Source organism: Talpa europaea (genome assembly GCF_964194135.1).
Source record: "Talpa europaea genome assembly, chromosome: 5".
Taxonomy (NCBI): Eukaryota; Metazoa; Chordata; class Mammalia; order Eulipotyphla; family Talpidae; genus Talpa; species Talpa europaea.
Window position 1 is genome coordinate 99,683,084 of NC_140071.1, and position 11,193 is coordinate 99,694,276.

The following is an 11,193-nucleotide window of genomic DNA, read 5'->3' on the forward strand; positions in this document are numbered from 1 at the left end:
TTACTAGGCCTTCTTTTCTTCATCTTTGTTTAGTGATTACCTATGGCACTAGACCAAATGCTTTATAAAGAATATTTCATGTAATTTCCTAAGAGAAGTAAGTAATCCACCCAAGGTCATACAGTTGATGAGTGATTGAACTGAAATTTGAACTCAGTATTGTAGCTGTACTGGATCCATGCTCTGAAACTAACTGTACTGAATTTTAATGGCTATTAAGCTCTGTCTTAATTTCAAAGTTCAAATTTAGAAGTGAGTGTGCAAGTTTAGATGGGTGACACCAGAGGACCCCTCCAACATTTATGGTGAATTTCAGCCTCGCTCTTGACTTACAATAACTCTCTCTGCAAGCCCTGGCCTCCTGAGGGAAATGTGCTTTCCACCACCAGCACCTGTCTGTGGCTGTCAAGCCTTGGACGCTGCTTCTCCATATAACTATACCACAGGTCAACCCTTCCTGCTAAGCAGTCACATTGGAGTTGCCCAGTTTCAGATTTCACAGAGATATTTTCGCTCTGCAACTCTTTGCAATCCTCTGACTCATCTCAGGTCCAGAATAGACTTACAGCTGAGATCACTTAGGCTAAATGATGAAACCCAAAGAGAAAAAGGAAGATCTATGCTGGGAAAAGTAGCTCACTATACAAAGATATAGTTCGATTACCATTTTGTACCACATAAAATGGTGAACTCCAAATGGAGTAAAGTTCTAAATATAAATGATAAAACCACTAAATTAATAAACAAAATCTGGGAGACTCTCATCCTAATAATGTATAATGTAGGAGGCCAAGAAATTTGGGTGTAAAATGAATTCTTATAAATTGACAAGAAAAAAAAAGCCATGAGATTCAAGAAAAGAAATGGACAGGGTGTGCTATTCCCCAATGCCTGCAACAATGACTGGAACACAATAGGTACCCCCAGTGATTTTGGGTTGGAGAAATGAATAGCTTGGAAATAGATACAGAATTGCTCAAACCCACCAGCAACCAGATAATTGCAAATTAAAGCAACATTTTATACCACTTTACATCCATCAGAAAAGCAAATGTTAGAAAAAATATATTAACCTTCTTTGTGGAAGAGTAGACACGTACAATCTGGAGAACAAGCTGGAAGCATTTTGTACAATTAGTATGTGTGTGTGTAACCTATGACCCAGTAACTTCAATCCTAAATATGTTTGACCCAGAGAAAAATTTGCACAATAAGGAAATATATAGTATTGTTTGGGACAATGGTAAGTTCAAGGCCCCCTAGCTGTCCATCATGGGGAAAGAACAAGTAAAACATGGTATATGCCTATGAACTATGATGCAGTAGTTAGAACAATGAACTAGATCTAACATAGCCACAAAATTAAGTCTTAAATACATAATGGTGATTAAAAGCTAAGAAACAATGAGATCCCTAGAAAAATAACATTTATATGAATTGAAAATACATATATACTAAAAAGAACACCACTTATATTTAAGGCCAATTTTTAAAGCAAATGCCTTTGGTGGGCAAAAGAATAGGAATGGACATTGAAATTGAAGTGGACATGAAAAAAGAAATAATCAGAGAAGGGCTTTATACAAATGAAGATAATAAGCTCTGAACCAGGGCTTCGCAAACTTAGATGTGCAGAGGGTGCATTGGAGAGATTGGGAAGTGCAGATTCCTGTTCAGTGGGTCTTAAGTGGGGCCAAAGAGTCTGCTTTTCTAAAAGGCTAGAAAAGTTGGTGCTGATGCTGATGCTCACTATCCATCAGCCTAGTTAGTTGAGGCTAGTTAGTTGATGTTGATGCTGCTGGTCTGTGGCCCTCACTTGAAAGAGCAAAGATAGTAAGGAGTGAAGCTAACTCAGATCTGGAAGGTTGAAAGAGGAAGGGAGAAAAGAAAGGAGAGGCCAGGAAAGGAGAAATGGAATCATCCAAGTGCTGCCCAGGGCATGGGGGGAGGGGGACAGGGGATCGAGCACACACAGGGGACAGGAGCCTGCAGGCAACATTGGGCTCTGGCTGCCTCCTTCTGTGGGTCCTGCCAGGCCTTGCTCTTCACTCAGATAGAAACAAGGAGTGAAAGAAAACAAACCTGTTTCCTCCAGGCACAAACTGTTACTGAAGAAACTAGGTCAGAATTCCCCTCAGAGAGGCCTTCCCCAACCTCCTGTCCAGAGCAGCCACTAGCGCCCAAAAGAGTGAAACTGCTAAGGGTTATTCTCCATCCCCACATCCTGCTGACTGCTTTTATATTGCAGCTGCTCACCACATTTTCTTTTCACTTTTTAAAAAAATGTGCTTTTGTTTTATTTTTCTCTTACATCGCTGTTCATTTTTGTACAGTAATTGGCTTCTCCCCTCTGGTGTCGTCCCCATAACTCTCCCACCACCCTATCACCTGAGAACCATCCCCATGGTCCCTTGTGCTCTTCCCTCCCCTATTTGTTTCCTCTCCCCCTCCCCTACTCAGATCTATGGTCCCATTATAGTCTTTGATTACTCCTTAGTAGTTTACTTCCCTCACTACAATGTAAACGCTTGAGGTGGGGATTTGTAGGTTTTTTTCTTAGTATCTATAGCAGGGGCATAAAATATGTATTTAATGAATGAATCTATGTCAGGAATGGTAAACACTAGAATGTGCTACCAAAATGTCTAGAAAAAGTTTTTTTTAAGAATTGACAGTTTTCGCCACAGACCTCAGGAGGGTTGGCCTTTCTTGTGATTATAAGACAATACAAGAAGAAGCTTAGGTAAAGCAGAGCAGAATCTTACTGCTTGGTAAGCAACGGAGAAGGGGTATCTCAGTTTCCAAAGCACCTTCACACTGCAGTGGGGAAAGCGAGTTAGCTACTTTACAGTGAACAAGGGAGTCAGAGTTACGAACAAAGGCAGGCTTTGTTAGGGCAGGATGTCGTTTGGGATTGAGCTGTTGGAGCAACTTGTGTGATTAAGCCCTGTGCCCCTGGGCCTTGAAGTGACTGGGCTGGGTGGCACATTCTGCCCCATGCTGCTTTCCTGCCAAGGCTCTGGCTGGAACTCCACCCCCTGACATCCTAATCAAAAGGGCAGCGGGAAGCTGGGTTGAATAAAATGGCCAAGGGGGTTTAAAAGTAGAACACAGGCCGCGGCTCTCTTCCTCATGTGCACAGCAACGTGTCCAGACCTGCTTTTCACTATCTATCAGCTGTGCTGTGTGCTGCAGCTTTGCTTCCTGGCCTCCGGGGCTCTCTCAACTCTTGCTGGGAGGACACCAGACCTGCAGTTCCCCAGTCTCCTAGTGATCAGGATGCCCAAATTTTACCACTCACACCCCTTCCTCCCCCATATATAGCTCCCGGGTCCCATATTTGTCCTCAGACTCAAAGCAGTTTGGCCCTCCCCATATGCTGCCAGTTTCTTCCTCCACATGTGTGGCCGGCTGTTGTCTCTCAGCAAGCCAGCAACTGTCTTGCCATGCCACCCACTGCTTGGCCTCCAGATTCTGGACCATAGACACTACATAAAACAGACTGCATCAGCCACTACCAGGCCTGTCTGTCTGTCTGTCTCTCCCCTTTTTTCTCTCCCTGTTACTGTTGTTTCTCCCCTTTTGAGTTGTATACTCAGAGTATGGGCAAGAATCTACCACCCCTGCCTCCTGGCTTTACAAGTCTCACAGCCACACACGTGCTTCTTCTCTTCATCAAGTGTTAGTTCTTCCCAGCTAGCTCTAGTGCCAAGTTGACTCTGGTTCTGTGGGTTGATCTTTTGAGCAGCAGCAGCTCCGCTCCAGGAAAGAACAGACCAACTAGAACATCATGTGCTCTGTGGAATATTAAATGTTTCAGCTTCTTGTGGGGTAAAGTTCTGCAGGGGAGCAACAAAAGGGCAGAACCTCACACCTGCAACAGTATATTCTTGGAAGAGAGTGAGCTTGACCAAAACCCTGCAGACACAAGGGAAGCCATCATGAGGGCAAAGTTTGGGGTGCCCCTTATCCCTTGTACTTGTTTTCTTTCTTTTTTCAATATTTACTTGAGTCTCACCCATCCAAAAATGGTAGCAAATTTGGTTTTGTTAAGCAAGAAACCAAAGTCTGGTCTAGCTTGAACTTTTATTTGAGGCTTCAGGACTGCAGCCTGGGAAACACAAACTCAAGAAGCACTAGTGTTGTGTGTTATGCTCCAGCTCCCTGGGGCTGGGGGACACTTAGGTACACTGAAAGGTGGGACCATCCACATTCAGCACTGCTTTATGTAAATGGAGCTTTCTAGTTCTATTTGGTAGAAAATTCATCAGGTGGTGATTGGTGGAAGGTCAGTCCTGGGTCTTTGGCATGCCTGTATGGTTTTGAAACTGAGGCTAAATGGTTAAATTGGTCTCAGATCCTAGAGTACAAGAAAGAAAAAAAAAAAAAGAACTTATCAAAACCATTGTCTGAGACTTTACTTTCACAGACACAGCAAAGGCTACTGGCTTATAGATGACCTTGAGCAGAGCTGCAAGCTGGCTGGGGACTGAGAACCCAGAGAAGGAGGGTCACACAAACATAAAATTCAAAACTCCAGGTATCTGAAGAAAAGGCTTTTTCATTCTTCATGTTTCTGAAGTTCCCTGTGACTAGCCAATGGCCTTCAGTCAAATCCCCCTTCCTTTGCCCCCAACCTACTTTTCAGTCAATAAAAGTTAATTCCTTTGTTCTCAACCTTCTTGTTTAAAACAATGTTAGTTTTTGTGGGTCAGGAATCCAGAGCAACTTAGCTGATTCTGCTCAGGGTCTCTCATGTTGTAGTGGGATGTCAGAGGGGTTTGCATTCTCATTTGAAAGCTTGATGGGGCCTGGAGGAGTCACCTCACTCACATGGACCCTTGCAGAGGCTTTAGTCCTGTGCAGGTGCAGAGGCTTTAGTCCTGTGCACGTGGGCCTTCCCAGACACAGTTTGGGAGTCCTCACAACATAGCAGCTAGTATCTCCCAGAGCAAATGAACCAAGTGAAGCCACAATTTATGATTTAGTCTTTTATGATTTAGTCTCAGAAGTCATACCTCATCACTCCTGCATTTATTCCTTAAAATCAACTTAAGGTACAGCCTAACTCAAGAGGAAAGTGACTAGACATCACATTTTGAAGAGAGGCATATCCAATTAATTTATGGGCCTTTTTTTTTTTTTTTGCATTAACAGAGAAATGCACCCCTCCCTTCCCCAAATCAGGAACTCCTTGGGATTTTCTGAAGGAATGACATGTCTTGCAACTATTGAATTGGGAATGAGAATAATCTTTAACTTGCTGAATCAAAATGTCATTTAAATTTACAGATTTGCCAGTTCTCTCATGAGAAATAGAGCTGTGATTGGGAAAGAATGAAAAGCCTGAATGCTGAAATGTGAACATATGGGAAAATGCAAATGGCTAAAATCCCCTAACTCCTTGCCCTATGGAAATACTCTGTGCAGATCTCCTATTGCAGGGAGTATATGAGATCCAGCTGTTGGCCCTCGGATTGTCCACTAGCACGTTGAGGCCATGCGCCCTTAGGATGCTCCCAGCCAGTGACTGAGCACACAGAAGTACCAAGGCAGACCCTTTCTGGCAAGATGTGAGACTCCTCCTCTCGGCAACTCTGACTTGAAGAGTCCCCATTGGCCTGGCCAAACCTTTATTTGAATTGTGCTGGAGTTTAAGAGTTTTCCTATACCAATCCTTCCTTCCCTCTCTCTTTCCACAGGGATCGCACATGCCTCATAATCTAAAGGCTCTGCCTATCTTCTCCTGTTCCCCAATAACGTCTTGAACATCTAATTCCATTTTGCCATCTGCTTCTTGGCAGATCCAAGCTAACGCAGACTTCCTTGTCTCTTCTCCCCGGTATGATGAGATTCTTCCCACCGAGCATGAAGACTATGATGACCTTTGTGGAAGTAGGTAGGAGGTTGAGGAAGACAAGTCTTTTCATTCTTTACCCCTCACATCCCTTATTACCTGTATTGAACCCTCCCATCAGTGATGTGTTCAAGGCAGTTTGTACCAGCTCACAAAAGCCAATTGTCATATTTTTAAGAATTTAGTGAACTGGCTGATAGTCATTATTAAAGCTTACATTAAATATAGTTCATTATATCAAATATTCTTAGTTATTAATAATTTTTTATTAGTATGTATGTTCTTGAGACTATCAACATCTGTTATATTTAGTTGCTGGAAAAATATATAATGGTATGATATTTACACTTTGCATTTTGGAGGCCAGAGTTATATGTGTTATTTCAAATCATTTCTTTGGTAATTACTCTGTGAACTCTCTGAGAGATTATAAAAACTTTGAGTACAGCTAGAAGTGAGAATGGTCCAGGAAGCTCTGAATCTGATCCAGCAGATCCTGTGTTCTTGAGCAGCTGTGGCAGACAGGGCTGTCAAATGGAGTTTTGGCATGTCCAGAAAAGAGAGTTAGAAAACAGGCTCCCTGGGGTTTGAAGTTGAGCCATGAACTCCGTGGTATATAACTGTTTTCTCTTTGAGAAACTAAACTTGGTTTGTTACTTGGCACTGGTAAATACAGCAGTCTGATCACAAAATGTTAGGTAACCAAGCGACTGGTGCTCACCTCAAACTGGGAGTTATCTGATCCACCAAGCCATGAAATCAGCTAATATTTAGTGTATGCGCCAGGCTCTATGCTAACTACATTTCTTGTAATATTTCTTTTAATTGTCTCCATAATTCTGGAAGATAATACTGTAATTATTGTGATTAACCTTATTTTATAGATGATAAAACTGAAGCAAAGAGGGAATAAACAATTTGTCCTGTAGTCAAATCAATAATAAGTAGCAAAGCTTGGTTTGAACCTAAATGCTCAGGCTTCAAAGTCCACATGTTTAATTGCAAAATCATATTGCTTCTCAGGAGGAAGCAGAAAATTTCTATATAAGCTTGGGCTTGAGCAGAAATTGAGGACTTAAAAAAATAAATGGTGTGTTTGCTTCTACCATACTATCATTCTTTCTTGGCCTGCAAATCTGACCTGGGGCGTTTCCTAAATTCAGGAAACTGAACAAAAGACCTGCAGAAAATGATGGCACCAGTTGTAAGAGAACCAGCATAACATTGCAGTCCAAACTCAAGGGTAGCCTGAAGAACAACTGAAAGGGGGAATTCTCCAGCAGAGCAAAATTTTATTTTATTTTATTTTATTATTTTTTTTATAGAGGCATGTTTTATTTATTTATTTGTTTGTTTGTTTGTTTTGTTCATACATGCACTGGGTGCAGTCAGAAGCGCGGGAGGGTGAGAGAATTCACCAGAGCCAGAGCGGGGAGCAGAGCAGGCAGAAGGACTGAAGTACACTGCTGAGGGGAGCAGCGGGCGGCAGGAGAGGTCTGCGCGCCATGTGGGATCCTCCTCTGGTGGCCGGGGAGCAGCCGGGGATCGAACCCTTGCCGCGGAGGCCGCGGGCAGCTTCACAACCCAGCGCTCAACCGCTGCGCCACCGGGGAGGCCCCAGAGCAAAATTTTAAACGCTTCACCCTGTGGACCACTTTGTCTGAAAGGAGAAATGGATTAAGGTACATATGTCACCAATTAATAGCCAGTAGTCAACGGTTTAGCTTAGCAGCCAGAGACTTAGAAAGATTAAACATGTAGAACTGGTGACTGGTATGTTGGGGCAAGAGCCATACAGGGGAACTTGAGAATGGATCCAGAGGAGGCGGGTTCTTGGTTCTTTGGGAATACCCACCAAAAGGCCTCTACTGCAGAAGAGTAACTCAACAAACAGGGAAAAAGTTGACTGGCAACTGCATGCCAGCCTGCTTCTTTCTCCAGGTTCTCCAATATTACCCAGTGATCTCACCAACAAAGTAGTCACGGAGGTAGGAATGCAGGCTATATGTCAGCAAGCAGCTCGGATTTCACCTTATTTAGGCTGATCTAGTGTCTGCTTCTGATGAATTTAGTTGTCCCACAATTAAAACCAAATTTGAGTCCCTGTTAAGAATTAAGTTTGAATGTAACAAAATCAGGAACAATGCAACCAGGAAAAGAAATGGATTGTCTCCAGACCACCATTGCCTGTAACACCTACTGCTTAGCTCTTGAATGTCAGGATCCCAGGACTAAATGCCAAAGTCTTGCCACAGCTTGCCTTGTAGAACTGGATGCCTCTTCCTCCAGACTTGCAGGAGCAACAGCTCTCCTTTTATTGTTCCTGTGAACACTACTAAAGATGTGGACATGTTTGAGGAGTTTAAACATCAAGGGAGTCTGGGAAAAGTGTCCATACTAGAACAGCAACTTATTCTGGGTCTAGATTGCTTTCCCGTTTAAATATCTACCAAACCAACACTCATAGACTTACTGTGAGTGCTTATTTACCACCATAGAATTCTACTATATACTCATTCTTATTAAGAAACTAGTTTTACAGCACTGGGTTCACTCTTTGGGGCTCAGTGCTTCTATCAAGGGCTCCTAAAGTGTCTGATTATTATTCATAGACAGTAAAGACAAGACTCATTTAAAGCACCTATAATAGCAATGTAGTCATTTCTGCATACAGATTATTGAAATGGAATCATGACCCAGCCAGAGGATGAAAGGCCACCAACCAGATATTTCATATTTGAAGACAGATGCAGCAACTAATAAAACTTTGGTATTCAATATCATTTTCATAAATTCATTTGATTAAATTATTCAGAGTGGGGTTTCACAGAGAAAGACCAGAAAGATACATTCTAATAAGTAAAGAATGGTTATTACTGATTCTAAAAGAATTTTTTGTATTTTTCTTTTCTTTTTCTTGAGGGATGTACACTTTATTGAAATCTTTGGGTTTTTTCCTGCATGAAAATCTGTATTTTCTGATTTTCCTAACACGAGCATTAATTTTTTTTTTAATTTTTAAATTAAATTTAAAAATGCCATCATGAGTTTCCAAAAAACTTTATGACCTTATGCTCTGAGTACATATGTAATATCAAGACTCAGGGCCTCCCCTGGTGGCGCAGTTGGTTGAGCACCGCGCTGTGAAGCTGTCTGCAGCCTCTCCAGCACCCATTCCATCCTGCGAGGGTCTCACATGGCATGGCAGACCTCTCCTGTCTTGCCTGCTGCTCCCCTCAGCAGTGTATTTCGTCAGTCTGCCTGTCCTGTTCATGCTCTGTCTCCGGTGAATCCTCTCACCCTCCCATGCATCTGGCCTGTACCCTGGTTCTTGTATAAATAAATAAATAAATCTTAAAAAAAAAATCCAGACCCAAATACCTGAAAAAGGGAGAAAAGCCTGTATAAACTTAATTCAAAATGAATGAAAATTATATTCTAAAGAAAGAACAAAAGAGATACTTAAAACCAGAAAAAATAATACTCTGGGGGAAATTCAGTAGAATAATTCTGTTTATATTTATGGTTTTATTTATTTTTACAAAGAGTTTACATAATTATATAATATTGACAATGCTATAAAAGTGTAAAAAGACAATATGTTAATACTGATCCCATAGTTGGTAAAACATATAGAATATTGATTAACTGAAACAGAAGGACATTGTGAAATGTTTGTAAGTATTAGATGTGAAACTCATAGATGTTGCCAAGTCAAAGTTGGGCATCCACAGTGGGACATTCATCATAAGTTTTGTTTAATATTTAAAATGAGAGAGTACTAGCCAAGTACACAGGAAGTAAAATCTGTCTGATCATTTCCATGATTCTTCTATACTTGAATTATTTTATAGGAATATTATTACACATTTTACAATCCTTCCTGATAGTTATCTTCTCAAGGAACTAAAAAAAAAAGAGAGAAAGACCTTCATTAGACTGATAAACAAAAATGTATAGTCCTGACCACAACCACTAGCATAATCAAACTCACAATCTTACACCTTGTCCTACTCAAAATCTCATATTGGTAATTAGACAATAATAGATATTGAACTTTAGAAGGTCGCTGCACAACATCAGAAACACCTAGATCTAATTCACACTTGTTCTGTGCTCAAGTCCAGCCCAGTCCAGCCCAGCTCAGCATAGTGTGGTGTCTCCTTCCACTATTACAGGCCTGAGACTCATCAGTGTAGCAGATGGAATAATGCTAGAGGCAATGCACAAGCAGATAATCCAATAGCTGATGCTGAAATGCTGTATGTGTGTCTGTATCACATATCTGAATGTGTATATCCACAGGGTGCACAGACATTATGGGAGTAAAGAGAACAAATGTTTATACATAGAGTTAAGTAGTGTGTGTCCTTTACTATAATAGTTTCACTCCTTTCTTTTAGTTTAAATCTTATTGATAAAATAGAGGATATAGAATATAACAATAAAGGGAGAAATATTCAAGGGTTTGAGTGGGTAGATATTCTCAGAGGAATCGCTGTAGGCCCAGGTTAATACTGAAAAAATATAGTCAGTGTGTCAGGCATGCTGCCTTTTGCCTGAACTGAAATAAATGTTCATCAATAGAGTGGATTAAATTAAGACAGGACAAATCAGAAAAAAAAAATTTAAGTGTTTTGCTGCTAAGTATGTTAATATAGAACTTTAGGTCATTATAACATCAAGAGCAAATAAGGAGAGAGATAATTCTTGGCAAGAGGAATATATGTGTGTGTTTATGTACATATCTATAAACATACATCTTTCATAATTACATTTATACTTAAGTATATTTACGTAAAATAAATATAATCATAATTACATATATAAAATATATAAACATATTTTATAGATTACAAATATAAAGAAATATGGTTATGTGAGCCTTATATACAGATTAGGCAGTTGTTATAAGTTATCATAAATATAAATATGTGTAAACAGATTAAATACATCTGGCAGGCCTGTTATTGATGCTTAAAGCTAAAGGAGGTAACTTCATTGCAGTTATGTAATGAAGTCTTTTAACTCCACCTCTACCACACACTTCACATTTGTTCTCATATTGCCTTTGAAACCAGTCGGGAGCTGAACTTGGAGAATAACTTTATTTTCCAGTAAGTATAAACTACTGTTAGTTCTATCACTATAGGAAGTGGAAAGTAGAGCATGCCTATGAAAACTTTTGAAAAACAAAAATTGCATAATAGGAAGAAGCAATTACTATCAATTTATATTAAAAAAGTTGAACATCCCAGATGTAAAAACTAACCTGCCAAATTACACCAAAATCTAAAGTAATACTCCAAGCAGAATTGACAAAATACATGGCCTGT